At 46.2% G+C, this 26,013-nt stretch overlaps 1 pseudogene; it reads right to left on the bottom strand.

Annotated features, from left to right (window-relative positions):
• Nucleotides 1-213: 213 nt before the first annotated feature.
• On the bottom strand, nucleotides 214-1,466 carry LOC147979671 (uncharacterized; annotated as a pseudogene).
• Between the last annotated feature and the right edge of the window lie 24,547 nt (nucleotides 1,467-26,013).

Consider the following 26,013-nt stretch of genomic DNA (forward strand, 5'->3'; position numbering starts at 1 on the left):
ATCATGGCATTTGGATCAACTATGATCTCTCTGTGATTTTCCGAAGTCCATCACAGAAATAGGGAAATGGGGTTTTGTGAAATATGTGTGAAGGAAACTTTTCTGGAAAAATGAGCATGATGCATCATGAGGTAGATCAAGAATTTACAAGCTACTAGAAATTTGAATTACTAGATTTGGAGTTCATAAGATTTATTTGTAGATTTTACAATTTTAAAGAAAAAGAAAAAGTAAAGGAAAGGGTTTTACCCTTATCCTGCGCACTGGGCGGGAGATAGCATTGGGTCAGCCCAGTGGCTCAGCTACGCGGCTGGCAGGGGCGACGTCGAAGGCGCCCCAGATGGAGTACGCCTTCATTGCGCAGGAGGCGGGTTTACTCCCGGTCCGTCTCCACTTAGACGGGCAGGGCCCGCCCATCGGGTCGCTGACGAGTGGGGCTCGGTGCTCAGGCCGTCTCCTACCTCCCGCTCGAACAGAGCATAGGCAGGGGAGGCGAGGCCGAGCGGGTGCCGGCGTTCTCCCTGGCGGTACCGGCCACCTCCGGCGATGCCCAGCATACCGTCATGCTCAGGAGAGTGTGCCGCATCCTTCGAGGTGCACCATGATCGCAGGGGTGGCCAGACGCGAGCGCATCATCGGCCGCAGCGGGCGAGGCCGGCGGTGGTGATGGAACTCGACGAAACAGCCACGGGAAGGAGAGGGAGAAGCACGGGAGGGGCTCGTGGTGATGGTGGAGGTGCTCTAGTGCAGTCTAGAGGGGAGGAGGAGGAGTGGTGTGTGCGAATTTAGGGGGAGGCCGACGGCAAGGCTCCGGCCATGGTGGCGGATGGAGAGCGCGAGGAGGGGAGTGGGTTGGTCCAAGGGGTGCCCGGGAGGGAGAGAGAGCCAAAGGAGTAGAGAGGAGGCTCGGGGTGCCCTTAAGTAGCCGACCCGTGGCTCACCATGGACGGCGACCACGACCGCGGACTAGGCGATGCCAGGGGCTGATTTGGCACCCTAGGCCATGTCCTAGGCGTTCGTGTGTGTGGACCAGGTCGGGGGGAAGGAAAGGGGGAGCGGGGCGTGCTCCAGGAGTGTCCCGAGCCCGAGCCCGGGCGGCGTCGGGCATGGGCTGCAGGGGGTGAGAGAGAGGGGGAGAGGAGGGGGTCTGCACGGCTGTCATGTTGCGGACGTCAAGGGCCTCGACTGGCGTGAGGGGGAGGCTCGAGGTAGTCAGGGGACACGGCATCAACGGTTGGGAGCACGATGACGTGCTCCAGAGCGCATCTTTGGCCGGTGTCCACGGCTTTTCGTGTGCACCAGTGCATCCACTTGTGTCTGGTAGCTGCTCGGGGGAGTAAACAATGGGAAAGTAGCATTGGATGCCCTGGGGAGACATTGGAGGAGAGGTGGGGTTGAGAGAGAGAGAGAGAGAGGGAAAACTGCTGTCCAGGGAAGAAAAATGGGGTTGTGCCCACCTTCATCATTGCCCCTCGGGCAGGGAAGCACACCACAGGTAGAGGGTGACTAGGAGAGGTTGTGGGAAAAGTTTCAACTCATGGAGATTACTGGAAGGGGCTGAAACATGGAGTTCTAAATTCTGTCAGAAGGTGTTTGATGGTGGTTTGGGCAAGAAAATGCATTCTCCCTGACATCATATTTACCAGGAGTGAGTGGCATCATATAAGAGTAGTGTCCACCAATTTTGAGGTCAAATGGAGAAAGTGGTCAATGCAACTTTTGTAAACCCTAGAAATCAGTAGAAATGGCTTTTCCAAGATTTAGTCCTGCAAATCTATTCTCCTTGATGCACCACTTGGTGTAGTGTCATCATTTTAGGATTTTAACATGTACACAAAAATTCAGTTCAAAAGGACACACTTGGTAATATAGAGTTGTTCAAATTTGATTCTGGGCAGAAAGGGTTTTAAATCACTTTGATCATGATATCGTTCTCTCCAACTTGTGCCTTTTGGCCTAGATGCATTATTACACCATTTGAGCATGTGTACCAAGTTTGAGAGCATTTGGATATGCTTGGCAGTGCAAAGTTGTTCAAACTTGGAAAAGGACAGAAATGGTTTTGAGAGGGTTTGGTGGGGCTATATTGCTCTTCATGACATGAGACTTTGTAGGATCCCCAAGTAGGTCATTTTTGACATGCTAGAATTTTCTTGGAATTAATGAGGAATATTTGCTTTGTAAATATTTCAAAAGCTTGAAATATCCAGAAAGAGTGTTTGAGGAATTTGACCAATATTTTGTTCATGACCATGTGTTGAAACTCATATATATGCACAATATGTACCCATTGAGTCTCCCTAAATTTTTTCAAATAATTTTTAAACATTAAAATAATTTTGACCTATTAAAGACCATTTCTGGCCTTAATAAAAAGCCTTTAAATAAAATAGGAAAATAACTTTTAAAATTATATTTTTGTGGTTTCTGGGTGTCCTATATCTAATAGGAGTAAAATATAATTTTTTTAAAGATTCTTCACACCCTTCATTAAGTACTTGTAGTTCAAGTCTCAATTCAGGGAGTTTTGGAACACCTAATTTAGAAAATACTTTTTGGCCAAATTATTTTTACAAGAAAATTCTATTCTGACCTATACACATGGAATGATCATTGGGCAAAGTTTTGGATCAAGGAGAAGAAGTATAGGTGTTGGGGGATTTATTTGATTTTTAGAGCACTTGCAAATAGCAAAGCAAATCCAATCAAACAAAGACCAAACACTCAAAAGTTTTTGTCAAACCACATTTTATCATGATTAATTAGCTTAAGTGTTGTGGCATGAAATCAGGGTGTGACAGTCCGGCACGCCACATACCTAGGGAACGCGTGTTGCCTGGCATTTTCACTTTCATGTGGGGCCACCGTTGAGAAAACCGACCATTGGCAAACCGCACCTCGCACCCCGCCCGCCGCCGGGTTGGAAAACAGAAACAAGGGGAAGATCTAGCTGTAGCACGGAAGCCAAGAAATTTGGTGTCTGATGGGGCTCATTGATAGAGTGTTATTTATTCATAACTAGCAAGATGCCCATGCGTTGCACGGGAAATCAAGATGCATTTGTATGAGTAGTTTATGTTGTGGGAGAAAATGATGAACAAGAGAACGCCTTATTTGCAAATGTGGAGAGGGGTGTGGGCATATTTTTGCAAAATTGTCATAGTTTCCTTCCTATTCGTTAGATATAAATCGGACGACCTATATTGCAGGATGGTAGACACACCATCATCACCAACTCTCTTTTTTATAAGAGTATAGATAAAGATATAGATATAGATGGATATAGATATAGAGAGTAGAGATTTGGTTACAAAATCTCATGCGTGCAATGCACGTGTAGCTTACTAGTTGGTTAACCAATCTCATCCGGGTTTGGCACGAGCTCGTACTGTGTGAGCACCACAAGGCCTGCCGCAGGAGTTACCATTTCCCTCTCGGGGCCCACGTGACCGAGCTTCAGTGGCTTAGTGCACCGGGCTATGATTCAATGACATACAGACCTTAAATGCGACTGGATCACATGTAATTCTCATGGTGATGGCGTGGTTCGCGACTCACTCGTTCGAGATGAACCGGCCGGTTGTGGCGTGGCCGTGGCGAGGGTGCCACAGCTGGGCATCAAGGCGTTATGAGGGGTAGATGGTGTCGGATTTCGGGTTCCGGCAGACCCTTGAGGTTCAAACACTGGGGTGCGCGCGGAGATTTCGCCTTGTACCTACCTGTGCCCCTCCGCCTCGCTAGGATCTAAACTACGGAAAGAACAACACAAGAGACACAGGGTTTATACTGGTTCGGGCCACCATTGTGGTGTAATACCCTACTCCAGTGTGTGGTGTGGTGGATTGCCTCTTGGGCTGATGATGATGAACAATACCAGGAAGAACAGCCTCGCGAGGGTCTGTTCTTGGCTGGGGCGATGAACTGCTTGGAGGAGTTAAGTCACCTTTTTCTCTCTCTCTCTTTGATCCTTTCTTCTATCCTTCCATCCCCCCTATTTCCTTCCAACCTCTGAACCTCTGAAAAACCCCCCTTTATTCTGTGGGTGGCTGGTCCTATTTATAGAGGCCCTGGTCCTCTTCCCAAATATCGAGCGGGAAGGGAGCCAACAATGGCGAGCTAATTTCAAGGGGGACAGCTAGTATCAGCTATCCTGACAAAAGTAGTCTTCGCCTGCGCAAAGCTCTGGTGATGATGCCGTCTTGGGCTCCACGGTGACCTCCGTCTTGTAGTCCTCATGGTCTTGGTCTCGTTGCACCGAAATGGCAACCTTTGCCTGATGCCTCGGTACTCCGCGGCTGCGCTTGCCCCCTTTGCACCAAACAGGAAAGGAGGACACTGCGCGGGCTGGCACCCGCCTGGCACCCTCGGTCGTCATGGCTTGCGTCACGGGCACCTCATGAGGTACCCCGCCTTGATCTCTCCGCCTCCTCATGAGCCAACCTGACGAGGCCGTGCCTGAGGAAGCTCTATGTCGTCCGCCCCGCGAGGCTTGGCCCCTCGCGAGGGTCTTGGGTTTGTGTTGGTGAAGATGGGCCGCGCTGGGCCCCCTTTTTGCCACGCCGCAGGCCGCAGGCAGGCAAGTCTGGGGACCCCCGTTCCCAGAACACCGACAGATGGCCACACCGGTGGGTACTACCTATAGTACAGAAGTATTCCAACTGACGATTGATGCCTAGGACAAAATGTGTCATAGCCGCTAGATAAAAATTCGATGGTCCGGGAGTACGGACCGGAGCAGGCAAGCCGCGTCCAATCGGGTGTGGCTATGGTAGAAAGTTGATGGTCGCCATAGTTCAGCTGGCCCGCATGTCATGCACACAAAGGCAGAGGAGCGATGGGGACGAGAGGGATGAGGTGAACGTCGGGGGACGTCGTGCCTTGGGTTGGAGCGGTGTCGTGGGAATCGCGTGTGGGTGTGGCAGTGGTAGAAACAAGAAACGTGATGGTCGCCGTGGTTCAACTTCCATGGACAAGCTGTCATGTTTGCTGACACATGCATTGCCTCCCGCTCACTGCAAGGAGCAGTAGTAGAGAAAACTTGTTCCAAAGATACCATTTTTCCGTTAAAATACTCGAGATATCATTAGTTTTTACACATGGGATTACTCCTGCAAGGGTCAATCACAATAGGTGTTTTGTAAAAAATGCATCTTGATGTTTCCTGCAATGCATGGGCATCTTGCTAGTTATAGAAGAAGGCCACACGGGCATGTTGCCATAGGTTGTGCCACAGACCCAAACTTAATTTTCTTTTCAGCCGTTTAGGTGCACAGGATGTCCTGCCACGCTACAAAATGTCAAAAAAAACAGCTCCAAATTTTTTAAAACCTGTTATCTTCAAACTATCAAAATAGCCCGAGGAATATATTTTGAGTGAAGCATGATTTACTTTTACTGATATATGTATATCAAAACTAGAGTGTTTATATTTCAAGCACGTGAACAAGTATTATTCTACTGCTTTGGATCCATTGCAACGCACGGGCCAGCACATTGGTAGTAGTAGTCTCTATCTCTATCTCTACTCCACTCTTATAAAAAAAACAGAGTTGTTGATGATTGTGTGCCTGCCATCCTGCATTATAGGTCATCTGATTTATATCTGACAGATAGGAAGGGAACTATGGCAATTTTTTGCAAAAAAATACCAACACCCCTCTTATACTAGCAAGATGCCCGTGCGTTGCACGGAACATCAAGATCTTGTGGTAGAAAAGGATGAACGAAGGAAGGTCTTATCTGCAAATGTGGGGAAGAGTGCGAGTAAATTGTAATAGTTTCCTTCCTATCCGTTAGATATAGATCGGATGACCCATATTGCAGGATGGAAGGCACACCATCATCACCAAATCTGCTTTTTTATAGGCCGTCCAATTTATATCTGATGGATAGGAAGAAAACTGTGGCAATTTTGCAAAAACAAACTGACACCTTCTCCACATTTGCAAATAAGGCCTTCCCTCGTTCATCCTTTTCTCTCACAAGATAAACTACTCATACAAATGCATCTTGATGTTCTGGCAACGCACGAGGATGTTTCCTTGGGGGTCTCTCCAGCGCGGCGTGGCCATAGTTGCAAGTTGACGCCCCTTGAGATGCCAAAGTTGAGGGGCACTTGGATTTTGTCCGATGAGCCGATAAGATGAGTTTGATCACATAGTAAATGCATTCTAAAGATTACTTCCCTGCCCATTTCCTCATTCTCCCCCTGCCCACTATTTCACAGGTTAGGCTCGGTGCGAGTGGAGATTGGCTTGAATATGTACGGGAGGGTACCAACATCAATTTGCACAACATTTACAACGGTGACACCGTTCCCGTAGAACCTTTGTCCAACATTGGGATCAGCCATCCAACGGGCCACCGCCTGAATTGGTACGATGGAACCACGATGAGATTGAAGAAGATAGCATGAACCTTGCACATGGCGATCAAAGGTGGACGATGCTGTCTGCGGCCGATTTGTTGCCGTACGAGTACGAAGACGCGGTGCTCCTTTCTAACCGCATCTTCGTGGTGACAAACCAAGGGACTTGTTTCGTATGGGACACATCCAAAGGTATACTCCTTTTCTCCTAGATTATTTGTTTTGATTTTTTTCGTTTTATAAGTTTCAAACTCAAATTTATTGCTCCCCATCACATGTTGAGATTACAATGTCCATTAAATCGTTGGGTGCATATATAGTAAAGAAACAAATCTCGAGTTTGCCATGAGTTCATGGAGCGGTAGCACCACAAGGCCTAGTGCAGGAGTTACATTTACCTCTCAGGGCCCTCAAGTCTGAGCTTCGGTGCCTTACGACACCTGCCTTTGAGTCAATAACATGTGGACCCGATAGGTGGCTGGTCCACATGTAATGCTCCCAAAGGCAGAGGGGCAGTGGGGCCGAGAGGGGTGAGCCACAGGTCGGGGCACGTCTGGTGTCATGTTTTCGAGCGGCGTCATTGGAATCTCTTGTGGCTATGGTAGAAACTTGATGCTCGCCGCATTTCAGTTGGCCCATGTGTCATGCACACAAAGACGGAGGGGAGGTGCTGCCGAGAGAGGTGAGGCGCACGTCGGGGGACCTGGTGCCGTGGGTGGGAGTGGCGTCGTGGGAATCGCGAGTGGCAATGGATGAAACGTGATGGTCGCCGTAGTTGAACTTCCATTGACAAGCTGTCATGTCTACGGACACATGCATTGCATACCGATCACTAGAAGGAGTAGTAGAGAAAGCTAGGCGGATAAATAGTTCCTTATGGTCAAGCGGACCCACGCTACTACTTGTTCTAAAGACATGCACACCATCGAAATAGCCCATCTATATCAATATACATAGAGAGGGAATATATTTTTTGACAAGAGAGGAAATAGTTCATCCATCCATAATGCCCTGCTGGTGCAGCATCTTCTTCTTGTTGTTGTTCTCATTTTCTGTGGGAGACGACTTTGCAACAAGCTCTCTAGACCTTGCAGCTATCTCGAAACTCACACGGGCATCGAGGGCAGCATATTTTATCCGCTCATATGTAAAGGGATAATTCTCCCATCCAGACGACCTTAATGCCAGCGTCTCTTCACCCTTCTGAAGATTTGTTCCGAGCACAAAATTTGCTACGTCGAATAGGGATGGTGTCGATTTATCAAAATCTTCTACAGGAATTTTTATTTTGGTTTGTAGGTCAGTGATGCTTTTCAAAACAAGGTTGTACGGCTCCAACTTTTGTTTGTCCCCTGCGATGGCTGCCCCACAGAAGTATATGTCCTCCCGAGACAAGAAATTGTGAAGCTCACGTGGTGTGGAGGGAGCGTGTATGATGTGGTACACTAAAACACCATCTTCGAGGCATAGCTGAAGGACGGCGGTGCGTTGGATCTTCTCAGGGGCACGCTCCGTGTACTCTGCGTCGAGACCGATGACATTCATCTCCACCTTTTGGATGGAGTTGGATACATTGTTGATCCACTTCCGAAAAACCCTTGGGTGGTCGGTGACTGTGGCAACTATGCTCAACGAGCCTTCGACGAGGACATGTTGGACGCTAAAAACCTGCATCTCGATCTCTTTCACCATTTGGAACCGCTGGACCGGAGGGCTATGGTTTGGAGAATTAGGATTAAATGGCTAGTATAACTGAAGAAGATGATTATTTATAGGGGCTTCGAAATTACTCCAGGCGGATGTGAATAGGTTAAAAGAATGTGAATGCAGTGTGGTTTGGATGCAAATGAAGATCAAGGAGTAGTGAAGAAGCCGAGGAAAATCGGTTTCCGAGGGAGAAGTAAATGGGAGAAGTGGCCTGCAGGCAGTTGAATAGACGACTAGGTAGATTAAACTAAAAGGCTACGCGGGTAGACTGAGGAGTGGGGCCTGTCCCTGTACGTGCCCATCCTTCCAGCGCTACATGTGCACCTAGCTAGTTAAGGTCACTCTTTTGAATCACCGTGGCGAGACATTTTATGATTCCTTTTTATTTCTGCACCCCTCCTGACAGGTGGGACCTATGCAAACGGATAAAAAAATGTGTCATAGCTGGTTCGGATGGATATTGGCGCATGCATGGGAGACACAACATTCTCTAGTTAAGGAATATGCAGTTAGCCTCAAAAAATAAAAGTCCTTCTTCGCGCTTCCGCATGCACGAGAATTTGGTTCTGCTCGCAATATGGATGATACTTGGAGGATGTAGTGAACCCAGAGGCATGCTAGCATGGGAGTACTACTCATCTTCCTACTACTCCTACTAGTAGTAGTACAACTATGGTACACTTGATGGTCAAAATACTATTATTCATCCGGTCCTCATAGTGACGTGACAAGACCCTGCGCCCGAGGTGACACCAGTCCAGGCAGCGTGTCCGGGTCACCAAAGTCAGCCTCACCTTGTGCACTGTGTAGTCACTGTCGCCGCCAGTGTATAGCATGCCTCGCCTCGTCTCCCTCTCCCCTAGCACCACTCCATCTCCATCTCCTTCTCGCCGGATATCCTGAGGTCACTCTTCATCATCTCATTGTGCCCCCGCGTAACCTCGCCTTGCTCGCCTCCCCCAGTACCACTATTCCCTCACTAGCCGCTCCAGCACTGAAAGCCTTCTCCCCCATAAATCAAGCCCCCCCAAAACCCCACCTTCCAAACTCCACCATGGCCGAACATGAACCGCGCAGCATCCATATGAGCCGCGATTGGAGCAATCTCCCCAGTGACGTCCTCGACCTCCGTTGTTCATGTATGGATATGTTGAGCGCCCTATGGCTGGCTTCATGCTCGAGGGAGGCCTAAGCTTTTCAAGACACCCTTCTTGCTGCTATCTGGTCTTGCGAGATTTTCTCACCATGATACGGAGGCGTACATGATACCCCTCGACTTCAATCCGACGTCCATTAGCCAAAACTTCTTTGCAGGTATGTAGTGGGTCGCCGTACATCATTTCCCTCGACATCAATCCAATCACCATCGCCCGAAACTTCTTGCAGGTATGTACTGGGTCGGCATGAACTCCCACTGGATGGCTGCCATCAGAGAAGATGGGGAAAAGTTGGTGCTTGTGAACTTCCAGACCTCCCATGAGATTATCCTTCCTCTGTTGGATGAGATAGAGTTTTACCTTCGCGGTCCAAGTCATCTAGATTACGTCATTAGTTGAACGCACCTTTCTTTGCAGAAGATTATAATCTGCCAAGTGCCCACACGACATGCGGATTACGCAGACTTCAAGCTAATTGCCTTGTTCGACAAGGGACTCGCCTATCTTTTCGCCGGTGCCTTCTTTAGCTGGAGACAGCCCAGCTCTTAGTGGGTCATCGTCAAAGCTGATACACACTTCTGTGATGCTATTGAACACAATGGCATCATCTACGCGATCGACAAAGCAGATGGCACCACGTATTGCTGGGACGGCGCATGTAAGTTGTTTCCATCTGATGTTAATGATGACGTCATGACACTGCTTGAACTTTTTGTGATTATTGACATATCCTTGTTTGAGAAGAATTTGAGTAGAACTATGGCAATGTATTAGAGAGGCCATAAATCAGCTATATTTGGAATGAGTTAATTCATGCGATTGTGACCATGTCATTACAGCCAATTTGTGCCCCTAAATAATCAAACTATTAGGAAGATATTGATATTCTCCTTATTTTATAGTAATCTATATACTACTAAATATGAGTGTGTATCAATGGCCATGTTAGTTTCCTCAATTTCATGATGTAGAGACATGCATCACACTGTTGATTTCATCTAACCATACATTAGGGAAGTAAATGTGCATATGGACAACTCTATATTTTGAAGTAGTGAAATCCTGTAATGCTTACCATGTGTACATACCAATGTTCGCCATTCAACAATCAATAGCTAGAATAATATGCTCACAAAAATTTTGCCCACAGAACATGGGTATATAAAAATGTATGGTCTGTTAGTTTCCTTGAAGAATTTGTTGGTGAGGATAGAACATGATTACATAACATGCATGGCATGGTAGTTTCCTGTGAAGAATCGATTGTGAGATAACTTGAGTATAACCATGCATGGCACTTCTATATTTTCGAACCCAGTATACATTTCCCTATATTTTTCTCCCAGTTCCAACAGGGACATATCAATGTTGTTTCTTACATTATCCTACTCATACTCTAAACAATGCTGGTCTTACATTAACAATGCATGTCCTTTTTGGTATGATGTAGTGTCCCTACAGTAACTGCCCTTTGTAATCACACCACCTTTGCCAAAAATAGGGAAGCACAACTGGTTCCTCGCTCGATCAAAGGACGAAAAAAAAGACTGATGATCATTCGTACACATGAGCCGGAAATGTTATATTGCAAAAACCCCATTGTATGCAAGCATCGTGAAATACGTGAGTATCCGGACAGTGGCTATTACGTCTATGAGCAGGATACCAGCTTGTTGGGGCCTACATGATTTTTGGGTTGGAGGCGGGTAAATAGCTTTGGTTCATACTCAATTATCCGATTAACCAGGAGATCACCGTTGGCAAGGACCATGATGGCAGAGAGGCTCTGTTTGCTATGGAAAACTGTGTCTACACAGTGAGCCCTAGGATTTCGGGAGCAAACTCCCCTGAATGTCAATGATATAGCCTGCAGCCAAAAGAAGGTGAGAATGACAAAGGCATCTGGATTAACTTTGATCCTTGGATGTTTAGAGTCCAACAGGTAGTGATGTGGTTCAAGCCTTCAGTTTGATAGGTAATTGGGCTGTTGCGTCAAAAGGGTGGAGTACTAGTGTCTCCTGATCACTGCTGGCTGAGCCGGGGCTGCAAATTATGATGGTGTTGGATCATCCCTCTTTGAATGACTTGTTGTATTTGCTTCTTGTTCTGGATGGGTAGTTCTCTCTTTTGTTATGCATATTCCTTATCATTTGGTCATCCTCATCTATGTCACTCTTACTATGTAATAGTTGCCTCTATTTATAATGTCATTCTAGTCTGGATAATGAGAGTCTGAGCGCTGCAGATGGGTGCGTTTTGGTGGTGTAGCAAGACTTCTTATGAACTATCATGTCTTGATGTTTATGTCAGTAGTAGTCACTAGTCAGTGTTTGAATGTTGTATATATCATTGTTTCGAACAGTTTATTGTCTCGAACTGCTAGTGGGATAAATGAGGGCATCACCATTCTCCTGTGTTCAGAGTATATCTCCTTTTTTCAAGTTATAATTTGAGCTTAGTGTCTGTTCGATGATGTACACTTGTTTGGGCTAGTGAAGTGTCGTTGAATATGGGCCGAGTAGTAACGCAATGCCAAATAGGTCAATTATGACTCTCAGGCCAGGCTCTCAAAAGATCCTAGGGCGCCATCGGTGTTTTCGTGCGCTTGCGCGCCGAGAGCATATTGGCGCGTGTTCGAAATTCATGCTATTTTTTCATCCCCAATCAACTGCCCCTCCCCCACCTCTGGAATCTCGATTCCTACTCCAGTTCCCCCAAATCCCCCTCCTGTACTCCCTATACTCAAGCTCACTATCATGTCGCCAGTCAACGCGGATCTCCCAGCCAGAGATCCTGAGGTCCGTCCTGACTTCGGGCGCTGCGTGCTGTCGCTCAACAGTGGCATGGCAGCGCTTGACGACCAGTTTGCCGGCAAAGTGTTGATGGTAACCATCAATGGCGACCGGCTTACCGTCTCGCTGGACGACCTTGTCAAAGCTCTTGGCATTGTGCACGACATCCAATTAAGTGACTTGCTCGTTGAAGTCTGTCCGCCACCGGCTGATTTCTTCGTCAGGTTCCGGACAACTTTCAACCGCAGTAGTGTGTTCGAATCATCCCGGCATTTTTTCTGTGATGACGCGCTGGTGAGCTTTGATCGGTGGCACCCAGGAAGGGGCTCAGTGCCCTTTGAGCTTGAGTTTTTAACAAAGCTTACCTTCCACGGCATGCCTCGACGTGCTTGGAATAGAGAGTTCATGAATGAGCTTATCAACGACCTTTAAGTATGTTTGTTCCTCCAGACAGCTGGGCTCTGACAGTTATGACATGGATGAAGACACTAGTAGAAAAAGGGTCAAACGTGAAGCACATTAGTGCCGGTTTGAATTTGAGCCGGCACTAATGTGTACATTAGTGCCGGTTCCAATGGCTAGCCGGGCCGCTCTCATTAGTACCGGTTCGTGGCGAACCTTTAGCACCGGTTCATGCCATGAACCGGTACTAAAGTGAGTGGTGGCGGGATGTTGTCAGTCCGGTGCCCCTCCAGCACCTTTAGTATCGGGTCGTATCACGAACCGGTACTAAAGGTCGTCCTACATAGACCCTTCGTCCACCCGAGCTCGCTCTGTTCTTCCCCTTTCCCCTCTCCTCTCTGTTCATTCCCTCTTCCTCTCAAGCTCATCACACATTTTTCCCAAGATTTGAAGGCCCCCATCCATTCAAATGATCACAAAGGTTAGCAACTTTTTCCATTCATCTCTCATTGCTAGATTAGCTCGTGCAATGCTTTATATAGTGATTGATTTTTGAGTTTAGTAATTTGGGAGGAATTATATATATGTGCTAGTATTTGATTTATATGCAATTTGAGGTCAAAAATAACACTTAGTTTTGCATATGTAGGTGTGGTTTACTTAGTACATTCTAAATCTCCGTCGTAACCACCGTCGATTGCTCGCAACGTCCTGTCGCCGGCACCACCTTGTGGTGAGCCTCTTGTTCATGAAGTTTTATATAAAAAATGATGTTTGTGTGATTTGGATATATAGTTACTCGTATAATTATCTTACCCTTATGTTGTTTGTTATGCATAGTGTGATGGTTTTGATATCCGTCCCCATCGGCCCTCGTCCGGGTTATGATTCGGATGTGGTATATTCTCTTTTAAAACTATTCATTGCATTTCGTGTTTATGACAAATTATGCCCATCAAGTTGACATAGATATTTGTATGTAGGAGGTAGTTGAACCCGAAATTCCAACCAACCCTATTGTCGAGAGGTTAAATTTAGTTGAAAGAGAAAACGAGGATTTGAAGGAAATATTGAAAAGAATTGAGGGGGATAAGATGGAATTGGAGTTGCATGTTGCCGATGTCGTCGATGATCACAAGATTAAGATGGAGAAAATGCGCGTGAAGATTAGAAAGATTAGAAAATATGCCATTCATAGTGAGGCTTGGTATCATTATGCTATTGGATCAATTGTTACCTTAGTTGCGATCTTGATCGCATTTGTTGTTGCATTTAAATTCTTTAGCTAGAGAGTTATTTGTTTGTTGCATTTAAGTGTTGTATGATCTTTATGTATGAACTTTATGTATTGTATTAATTTGATGTTTTCGGTGCTGTGTATTGAAGATGAGCCGGCAATGGATGTACGATGACCAATGCTCTCCCGAATTCATTAATGGCATGCATAATTTTCTGCTTGCGGTTGAGGCAAACAAACGAGCGGATGGTTTTATGCATTGTCCATGTGCTGGCTATAAGAATGGTCGCAATTACTCTACGTCAAGAACCATTCACGTCCACCTGTTTGAGTCCGGTTTCATGCCCCACTATAATGTTTGGACCAAGCATGGAGAAAGAGGGGTTATGATGGAAGACAATGAAGAAGAAGAGGACGACGACAGCTATCCTGGCCATGGGTTCCCTGAATACGATGATACAACAATGAGGGAAGAAGCTGAGCCGGTAATGCGGGAAGAAGCTGAGCTGGCAATGCGGGAAGAAGCTGAAGAAGAGACATCGGATGAGCCCGTTGATGATCTAGGTCGGGCCATTGCCGATGCAAAGAGAAACTGCGCAAGTGATTTGGAGAAGAAGTTGCAGCGCATGTTAGAGGATCACAAAAAATTGTTGTACCCGAATTGCTTAGGTGACAAGAAAAAGCTGGGCACCACACTGGAATTGCTGCAATGGAAGGCAGAGAATGGTGTATCTGACAAGGGGTTTGGAAAGTTGCTGGTAATGATAAAGGATATGCTTCCAAAGGACAACGAATTGCCCGAGAGTATGTACCAAGCAAAGAAGGTTGTCTGCCCTCTAGGGTTAGACGTGCAGAAGATACATGCATGCCCTAATGATTGCATCCTCTACCGCGGTGAGTACGAGGATTTGAACGCTTGCCCGGTATGCGATGCATTGCGCTATAAGATCAGTCGCGATGACCCTGGTGATGTCGAGGGCGAGTGCCCCAGGAAGAAGATTCCTGCCAAGGTGATGTGGTATGCTCCTATAATACCACGGTTGAAATGTTTGTTCCAAAACAAAGAGCATGCCAAGGCGATGCGATGGCACATAGAAGACCGTAAGAAAGACGGAAATTTGAGAGTACCCGCTGACGGGTCGCAGTGGAGAAAAATCAAAAGAAAGTACGGGAAGGAGTTGGCAGATGACGCAAGGAACGTATGGTTTGGTCTAAGCGCAGATGGCATTAATCCTTTTGGGGAGCAGAGCAGAAACCATAGCACCTGGGCTGTGACTCTATGTTTGTATACCTTCCTCCTTGGTTGTGCATGAAGTGGAAGTTCATTATGATGCCAGTGCTCATCCAAGGCCCTAAGCAACCCGGCAACGACATTGATGTGTACCTAAGGCCATTAGTTGAAGAACTCTTACAACTGTGGAATGGAACAGGTGTACGTGCGTGGAATGAGCACATGGGGGAAGAATTTGACCTAAAGGCGTTGCTGTTCGTGACAATCAATGATTGGCCTGCTCTCAGTAACCTTTCAGGACAGACAAACAAGGGATACCGCGCATGCACGCACTGTTTGGACGATACCGACAGTATATATTTGGCTAATTGTAAGAAGAATGTGTACCTGGGACATCGTCGATTTCTTCCGAGCAGGCATACCGTAAGAAATAAAGGCAAGCATTTCAAAGGTGAGGAGGATCACCGGACGAAGCCTCGCCACCGTACTGGTGCTGATGTACATGATATGGTCAAGGATTTGAAGGTGGTGTTTGGAAAGGGTCCTGGTGGACAACCTGTTCCAAATGAAGCTAACGGACGCGCACCCATGTGGAAGAAGAAATCTATATTTTGGGACCTGCCCTATTGGAAAGACCTAGAGGTCCGCTCCGCAATCGACGTGATGCACGTGACGAAGAATCTTTGTGTGACCCTGCTTGGCTTCTTGGGCGTGTATGGGAAGACAAAAGATACACCTGAGGCACGGGAGGACTAGCGACGTATGCACAGAAAAGAAGACATACATCAGGGTCATGCAAGCTACGCTCTTACCAAAGAAGAGAAGGAAATCTTCTTTGAATGCCTGCTTAGTATTAAGGTACCGTCTGGCTTCTCGTTGAATATAAAGGGAATAATAAACATGGCAGAGAAAAAGTTCTAGAACCTAAAGTCTCATGACTGCCACATGATTATGACACAACTGCTTCCGGTTGCATTGAGGGGGCTTCTACCGGAAAACGTTCGATTAGCCATTGTGAAGGTATGTGCATTTCTCAATGCAATCTCTCAGAAGGTAATCGATCCAGAAATCATACCAAGGTTAAAGAATGATTTGGTGCAATGTCTTGTCAGTTTCGAGTTGGTGTTCCCACCATCCTTCTTCAACATCATGACGCACGTCCTAGTTCACCTATGTGAAGAGATTAACGTTTTGGGTCCTGTATTTCTACACAATATGTTCCCCTTTGAGAGGTTCATGGGAGCCTTAAAGAAATATGTTCATAACCGTGCTAGGTCAGAAGGAAGCATCTCCAAGGGCCATGAAAATGAGGAGGTCATTGAGTTTTGTATCGACTTTATTCCTGACCTTAAGCCGATTGGTGTTCCTGAATCGCGGCATAAGGGCAGACTGGATGGAAAAGGCACGCTAGGAGGGGAACAAATAATATGTATGGACGGACATTCTCTCACTGAAGCACACTACACAGTTCTTCAGAATTCCGCCTTGGTGGCTCCGTATATGGATGAACACAAGAATTTGCTACGCTCCAAACACCCGGAGCGGTCTGATGACTGGATTATACGTGAATAAACCAGGAGTTTCGCCAGCTGGTTGCAGGCACGTACCATGCATGACACCTCTATTGAAGATGACCTGTACTTGCTGTCCCAGTTACCATCTTCGAATATAATGACTTTCAAAGGGTACGAGATAAATGGTAATACATTTTACACGATCGCCCAAGATAAGAAGAGCACCAACCAAAATAGTGGTGTCCGCTTTGATTCAGAAACCAAGACAAGAAAGGAAACATATTATGGTTATATACAGGACATATGGGAACTTGACTATCGACGTGGTTTGAAGGTCCCTTTGTTTCGGTGCAAATGGGTCAATATGACACGAGGCGGGGTAACGGAAGACCCGCAGTACGGAATGACAACAGTGGATCTCAACAATCTTGCGTATGCAGACGAACCATTCGTCCTAGCCAATGATGTGGCACAGGTTTTCTATGTGAAGGACATGTCTACCAAGCCAAGAAAAAGAAAAGATAAGGAAGCAAATGCATCGTACGATGAGCCAAAGCGGCACATAGTTCTTTCTGGGAAGAGAAACATCGTGGGAGTGGATGACAAGACAGACATGTCAGAAGATTATGAAAAGTTTGATGAAATTGCTCCATTCACAGTGAATATTGACCCGAGCATCCCGTTAAATGATGAAGATTTTCCATGGTTACGGCGCAAAGGGACACACGCGAAGAAAAAGTTTCACACCCAAAGATCTGGGATGTGATCGGCTTCACTATCATCACTTTCTTCTGTGTTTCACACCCAGGAGGGAATCTCTGTAATAGTTAGGGTAGTTATGTGTTTTGGCATTTGAAACGCGAAGAAATTTTATGTGCAAACAAATTCTTTCATGCCTTTACTGATTTTTAAAGTTAAGTTATTCACAAACTAGTGATTCACACTAATTTCAAATAATTCAAAATTTAAACTATTCAAATTTGAAAACTACGGGCACTAACAGAAAGTTTGTAATTTTTTGTACCTAAAGCAAAAATATTCACAAAGAAACTCTAAATACACAAAAAACAACTCAAAAATAAATAAAGCAAAAAAATAAAAAAAGCCCGCCTACTGGAAACCCAACCTGTTATCGGGCCAGGATGCAGGCCCGCAAAGGCCCAGTAGGCCCACAGGGTAGCACAGAACATGTAGGCCCAGTAGGCCTGCTTTGGAGAGGAGCTCAAGAGAGCTACCGCACGGGGGTTTATAAACCAGTGCGGACGCCCCTCGGCTCGCGAGGTGGGACTAAACTTGCCGCACAGCACCTTGCCAGCGCACCCCCTTTAGTACCGGGTGGTGGCTCCAACCGGTACTAAAGGCCCCCCCTTTAGTACCGGTTGGAGCCACCACCCGGTACTAAAGGGTGTGCGGTTCCCGCCGCTTGGCCTGGCCAAAACAGGCCTTTAGTACCGGTTTGTGGCTCCAACCGGTACTAAAGGTCCATCCTATATAACTAAACACTTCAAAAATTTCAGTTTCTCATCTGCTTCTTCTCCTCTGCCCCGTCACTCGCCGCCCCCGTCTCCATATCCGTTGTCGCCGCCCCCGTCGCCGCCCCATCCCCGTCGTCGCCGCCCTGTCGTCCCTGTCCCCGTCGTCCCTGTCGTCACCGCCGCACCGTCCCGGCCCGTCCCGCGTTGTCCCCGTCCCCGTCATCGCCGCCCCGTCCCCGTCGTCGCCGCCCCGGCCCGTCCCCATCGTCGCCGCCCCGGCCCGTCCCCGTCGTCGCCGCCCCGTCGTTGCCGCGCCCGTCGCCATCCCCGTCGCCGCCCCCCGTCGCCTCTTGCCTCGCCGGTGAGCACACACACACATACATTTTTTTAGTTTTTTAGTTATAGAAATTGTTATAAAAATGTTAGAATTTTTCTTTTTTTAGTTATAGAAATAGTTAGTTATATAGCATTGTTAGAAATGTTATAGAAAAGTTAGAATTGTTAGGAATTTTTCTGTTTTTTATTACAGAAATAGTTATAAAAAATTTAGAAATTTTTCTTTTTTAGTTATAGAAATAGTTAGTTATATAGCATTGTTAGAAATGTTATAGAAAAGTTAGAATTTTTTTTGTTAGTTATAGAAATAGTTATAAAAAAGTTAGAAATTTTTCTTTTTTTTAGTTATAGAAATATTAGAAATGTTATACAAATGTTAGTTATATATATAGAAATGTTATAATTTTTTTTTCTGTTTTTTAGTTATAAAAATATTAGAAATGTTAGTTATATAGCATTGTTAGAAATGTTATAGGAATGTTAGTTATATAGAAATGTTAGAAATTTTAGTTACCAAAATCCAATCATTAAAAAAATGTTACTTTTTGCGGGCATATAGCTAGTATTTGTTCTCGACGATGCCCGGCCCGCATCCTCGCCGTCGACCCGTCCGCGACGACGTTCGGCTGACCCATGTCCGGGACTGGGCTCCGCCAGGCTGGCACTGGGAGGTGCTGCCTGGAGGGGCGCGCCGCTTGATGAGGAACCCGGCCCCGGTCGTCGACCCTGATCTCATTTGGTGGCGTTCGCGTGGGCCAGTTTTGGTGCGGAGGGAGCCGGCCCCGACAAAGCTGGTACGTCGCCGTGTCAGGGAGGAGGACGAGCACGTCCATCGCTACATGGTTGCGTTAGAGGGAGGCAAGTTCTCCAATACCTGGTAGTTTCTTCAGGGATCTCACTTCAGCTATGATCCTGTGAGGGTTCCTTCTCTTTGGGTGTCTACCGCCCGCGCCGCATGATCCTACGATGTATTCGAGATAATATCTATTATTCGAGACGATGTATTCGAGATTATATCTATTATTCGAGACGATGTATTCGAGATTATATCTATTATTCGAGACAACGTATTCGAGATTATATTCGATGATGCTTATTATGTACTATGATTGATTCAGTTTTTCCTTATTAATTGATTGCATCCACGCATTGTAATTTGAATATATTTCTTTTGGATTAGTTAAACAAAACCTATGGCAGACAATACCGGTAGAGAGGGAGAAGAGGCCCTGTTCAATATCATACGAAATCCTCGCGGGCCAGATGATGATCAGAATGGAGAAGATTATGACGGCTCCGAAAATCTAAACAACACCGGGGAGGGTGATATGATATTCGATCGCCACGACCGAATTAATGATGTCATGAACTATCAACATGACGAAGAAAATGTTGATCTTGAAACAACAAAGACCGGCGAGGTATATATATTTATATAAGCAGGCATCTGGTGATCATCACATGTTTTAAATGACTTGAAGATATATTAACGAATCGATCTTTCTTCTTTCAGCCATCTGGATCGAGCAAATCTTCAGGCAACAGGACAAAACGAGGCCCGAACAAAAAGTTGAAGGAGGGCGTAAAGTACAATATCAAGGCAATCAGACCTAATGGCGAACCATTCGCGCCTAAGAAGATTGTGGACAAGTTCGTTCGTCAGTGCGGAGTTCTTGTGAAGGACCAACTCCCGATCTCCCTTCAAGAATGGAGAGAGCCAGCAATGCCACGTCCAGGAGTTACTTTTGTCGACGACAGACAAAAACATTTGCTTTGGGAAACGCTCATGGAACATTTCACCCTACCAGATCATTTCACAGATGCAGATGTGAAGAAAGTCAAGGACGCTACTCTTAGGAAGATGGCGGTCGCATTCAAGAACCACAGGATTCATGAATGGGCCAACTACTTCAACGGAGGAAGGAAGACTCCAGTATTCGAGGGAACACTAGAGAACCAAAGTGCTCATTGGGACGATTTCGTGAAATTCAAGGATTCGGAATTATCTAAGGAACGGTCCAGAATAAACAAGGCCAATGCCGCAAAAAAGGATAAGTTCCATAAGCTGGGGCCAGGTGGCTATGCGGTGGGAATGCCTAAGTGGGATAAGTCTGAGAAAGAGATGCTGGATGCAGGTGTCACTCCAGAAACATTGAGGTGGCCCCCCAGGTGCAGGACTTGGTTCTATGCGCATGGGGGCGAGTTGGACCCAATGACAGGCAAAGTTTCGAAGAAGGCATGTCTCGATGGAGCCGAAGATAAGCTACTTGTTGCAATAGAAGAGGCTCAATCCAGTTTGTTCGAGCCCAACAGAGAGAACGACGAGCTTATGCGTGCCCTTGGAAATCCTGAACACCCTGGAAGAACACGAGGCATGGGCGCTATTCCGTGGTATGAGGGGTTTTCGGACTGGAATGCCGACTACAGAACCCGTGCGAGAAAGAAGATTGCGGAGGAGAAGAAGAGGAAGATGGAGGAGGAGCAGAGGAAGCTAGACTATGAACGCCTTCAAGGCCTAGAATCAGCGCACGCTGACTTGGGAATCAAATTCCAGCGGCAGCAGGAGCAGATCGACTCACTTAGCCAGCAAAGGGGGTCTCAGCAGCTAGCGGATGATCCACCAATGGATAGCACCGTCCCATCCATGCCGAGAAGCAGCGTGGGTTCCGCCCCGGGCGACGCATTGCTGGATAGCTACCCAGTGGATGATATCATGGAGAACACTAACTGCGAGCTATACTTCAAAATGAAGAACATATCCATGAAGGTGGCGGACGCCCTTGCTTTTACAAATCCCCTCGAGGCAACCTTCCATTGCAACCCGATTCCAGCGGGCTATGCTCGTGTCTTGGTTGATGAGGTGGTGGACCAATATTCGGGGCTAGAGCTTGACATTCCTGGAGGTGACGATGAGCACACACTAGGAGAGGCCAACCATCGTATCATCCTATGGAGAAAGGATTGCATAATCTTTCGAAGGCCACCGATACCGCGTCATCCGACTCCTCGTCGCAGTCCGCCACCAAGTCAGCAGACTCCCGCTCCTCCAAGTCCACCAATGCGTCAGGCCACTCCTCCTCCAAGTCCGGCACAGCTTCAGGCCACTCCTCCTCCAAGTCCGGCAAAGCGTCAGGCCACTCCTCCTCCATGTACGACACAGCTTCAGGCCACTCCTCCTCCAAGTTCGGCATAGCTTCAGGCCACTCCTCCTCCTCCAACTCAGCCACGTCAGCCATCTTCGCCGCCTCAACAATCACGGAAGAGAGCCGCCTCAGCTATGGTGCGTAGCGGTACAAGTCGAGGTAGTACTGCAGGTACTGGAGGAGGCAAGCGATTTCAATATGGTTCAAGCCTCACGCCTCTTCCGCAGAGGCCTTACGACAAGTCCGAGGAGGAAAACGTAGCCATATCGAAGGCCGAGGTGGAAGCCCATTTTGCACCGAAACCGCCACCGCCGCCAAGGGAGAAAGTGCCTGTGGAAAAGATTGACCACTTCATTCGTATGGCTAGACCACCAGCTCCAAAGCCTGTTGACACAGACTATGAGCGCCACCTCAGGAAGTTAAATCGAGCACGTCTATAGAAAGAGGCGAGCTCGAGCTCGAGCAAATCAGCTGGCAAAAGGAGCAGTAAAACCGTTCCCAACTGGGAGAACAGGCGGCGCAATCAAGCCCCCCGCTTGTTGTGCCAACAACACATGAGAGTAGGCGCGCCCAATATTATTGTGGGCAAACCGTTAACGTTCCCGGGGTGGGCGATGTGGTAATAACCGAGGAGCATATTCCGCAGGCTGAATCGATCGGGATCACTATTGGACAACTCCTCGATATCGAGCCCATGTCTCCGACTAGAGAGGAGGAAATAAAACGGAAATATGCCCGGGGCCAACCTTTGGTCGAGCCAGAGGAGGTCAATAAGCTCCCAACGAGAATGTATGAATTGCATCAATGGTACATGGACATTACCAAGATTTCCAATCGAGAGTCCCTCATGGTGAATGTCAACAAGGAGCATTACTACCATAAGAAAGCTGTGACCGTTGAGTATTCAGAACTATTTCAGCTATACAATAAAGACGCACTCGACAAATATATCGTCAGTTGCTATTGTCTGTAAGTGATTTCTTTCTGTAATTTAAGTCTCAAGCTAGCTGATCATTTTGATCAATCATTACCTGTAATTATCCTCACTATATTCTTTTCTGTGGTATTATGCAGGATGAAGATTTATGAAATGAAAAAAGGTGGACGCTATGGCATTGGGTTCGTTGACCCAAATACCATTAATGAATACACATGGAAAATAGATCCATATCACAAAAAATGTGTAGAGGAAAGCATGCTACAGTTCTTCAAGGAACTCAAATACAATGAAGATATACTACTTCCTTACAACTTCTAGTGAGTCACACTATCTTGTACTAAAAATTCTGTTTTTCCCTACTAGGTATAGCTACATGTTTTTGCTTACATATGCCCGCTTAATTAAGACATGCAAACGTGTGTGCATGCAGATTTCACTGGATCTTGTTAATCATTAAAGTTGATGAAGGAACAGTTGAAGTACTAGACTCGCTACTTAAGAAAGCAAGTGACTACACCATCGTGAAGGGGATAGTCAACAGGTAATTTCAATCATTATTAACTATATCTCGGCCTATTTAATTAGTTCATCATTTCCTGATAACAACTATTTAATAACCCATTTATTCATTTTCTTTGTCGGCGGGGCAGGGCTTGGGCAAAGTTCATCAGGCCCACTCCAGGCGCATGGAAACAAAAGCTGAAATGGTATTGACCCAAGGTAAGTAATTAAGTAGTAGTAGCTAGCTGCCATCTCTTTAATTATCATGCTTGATTAATTATTATCTGATCAAATTCCATTCTCGTAAAGGCCCTGAAGCAGGCGCCGGGGAATGATCTATGTGCATACTACGTTTGCGAGAACATTTGCATGATGGCGTCCGAAAGGAGCAAATCTCAAAGACAGGAGTGGGTACGATATCGATTGTCAGACCACTATTCACAATTTTTACACCATTATCGATATCTAGTCACATAACTAATACACAAACATATTGATCTCCTTCTTAATAGTTCAAAGAGGTGCGGGACAAGCTCCTAGCACAGGACCGCATAGAAGCAAATCAAGAGGAAATAGTGGGATTTTTGCTCGACCAGGTCATAGATCCCAAAGGAGAATACTCTTACCCGCTACCGCCCCCATGAACCACTTCCAATTGTTATCGTGCTCCGAAGGCACCAATTAGCTAGGCTAATGCCACTGGCTCCGAAGGCACCAATTAGGAGAAATTGTATATATATATACATGTGTGTATATATGTGTGAATTAATTAATGGTGGTTGTCTGAGACATTCGATGATATATATATATATATATATTATGATAGGTTCTACTAGAAATTCTATTTATATATATGCATAATGTGTACAATATGTAGTATCGTAAAATACCAGCAAACGAAAAAGAATTAAATGGAAAACACAGAATTAAATGAAAAAGACATCATAAACCCCAAACCCCCCCCCCCAACATTTTAATACCGGTTGGTGACACCAACCGGTACTAAAGGGCTCCCTGACCCCGAAGCTGGCTCGTGCCACGTGGTTGCCCTTTAACACCGGTTCGTGCTAAACCGGTACTAAAGGGGGGGCCTTTAGTGCCTACATTTTAGTGCTGGTTACCAAACCGGCACTAAAGGGCCTTACGAACCGGTGCTATTGCCCGGTTCTGCACTAGTGAGAAGGCGTCCACCATACCGAAGGTGATTGGTGTTGAGATACCGGTGCAGGAACCAGGGTTGTACTATTCGTCGCCACCAAGGCTGCCGCGGACCACGTTAGGGATGTACCTGTATCGAGTGTTCGTTCATGTCGAAGAAGTGGTCCATCAATCGAAGTCCTGCCGCCGCCGCTGGTGCCCGGGTCCGTCGACGACATCCATTACAGGAGTCAACATCCGACTTTCCCAGTGTTGCTCAGAATGATGGATGGCACAAGGCCTACTCCATCGCGCGGTGGAGGCCATTGCTTCTTTGGGAGAAGAGGCAGGGCTGGCTGCCCGGATGTGCTCTAATTTGAGGTAACAACTGAATTGTGTCAGATGACCTATTCTATTTTTTTACCTGAACTTTTTTAGAAAGGGCTATACGTCAACTTAATGTTCTAGCAGAACTTATATATTGTGTTGTCTGTTTTTTTTCTATGCACAACATTCAAGATATTTCCCCTTCATTGATAAAGACGATGAACCGTTATGTACAAGTTCATTGGTTTCAACATAGCCCTACCCGTAGCGATCCACTGCTTCCACCCTGATTGTGCCGCCTGCGTGAAATTTTTTTATGCAAGTTCAGTGTGTTATGATGTTCTATATGATTGTGTCAACTATATAAGTTTTTACTGAGCATCATCAACGCATATGGATGAAAGATATATTTACGAGCATCGACCGATGGGTTTCTCTCTCTCTTACACACACACATGCACACACACACACACACACACACAAGTGGGACCCGTTGAATTATTTCTTCGCTCGTGACAACTTTTAATTTGGTTTCACTGTACTCTAACTTTTTTCTTAAGTTATTAATTGAGCTCATTGACTTCAAAAAGTTGTACATAAGTCTTGTTTGGGCCTTTTCGGCTTCGCTGAATGTGGGCTGAGTAGCCATGTAAGGTTGTACTATACTACACAGGCCTTTTTTTCAACATCAACAATGCAAATGGGCCGACAGTTGTGCACAATCCGGGTCAACTTGTTATTCTCCGCCCCGCTGGGCTGCAAATCTTTCCTAGGAGGGATGCATTAGGCTTAACAAGAAAATGGGCTTCAATAAATAATAAATGGGATGTAATTATCAAAACTGGGCAGTAACTATAAAAAATGCACCAAACACGTAATTAGTTTATAAATATTACTTTTGGATTTTGAAAATTTTAATTTCATTAATTGTTGCACGCGCAATGTTTCGTTGGATTTTTACATAATACAAATTTATATTGAAATTGTATTTAATCTAACTAGAAATTTCAGGACAAAAATATTTCTGATCCTATCAAAATGTGGGAAATTTTATTGAATTCTGTTTTGAACGGTTGGTTGAAATTATAAATCGTTGTCCTAGCTAGAAAATGGGCTGTACTTTTAACAAACTGTAAATGGGATGTAATAAATTCCATTAGAATTCAAAAATGGGTTGTGCGTTCTTACAAATCGCAAATGGGCTATAAGTTCTCTGCCACACACTTGTGGGCCTACTAAGTTGACGCGTATGCAAGGCTTTGTCAACTTATAGTCAACACACGGTTCTAGCAGCAGTGTCCATTGGATGTCCATCCAACAGATGTCGTGCTTCTTTTTCAATCTTGGATATTCTAGCTTCAGCCACCCACAAAATGATTCCTCCCCCTGACATCCGGGGTGCACCATCTCGGAGGCTGGCATGTGGGCCTACTAAGTTGACGCGTACTAGGGGTTTTGTCAACTTAGTTAATATAAACGATTCTAGGTGCAGTGACCCTATGGTGTCCATCCAACGGCCGTTGTGATTCTTCAACATCTGGTCTTCTTGCTCAAGCCGCCCAATGCAGCGCCAGTCATGCCGCCTGCTCCTGCCTCCCGTGGCCAGCTGTGCTACCGCGGAGGCCTCACCTCCCCTACCACTCCCACTGCTAGCTAGACCCTGCGGCGATGGCATCATCACACCGCAGCCGAACCAGTGAACCCTCATACTCCTCTCCACGTGGGCATCCACTGTCGCATCTTCCTC

Source organism: Triticum urartu, chromosome 3A (assembly GCF_056163025.1).
Source record: "Triticum urartu cultivar PI428250 chromosome 3A, HENAU_Tu73, whole genome shotgun sequence".
Lineage (NCBI taxonomy): Eukaryota > Viridiplantae > Streptophyta > Magnoliopsida > Poales > Poaceae > Triticum > Triticum urartu.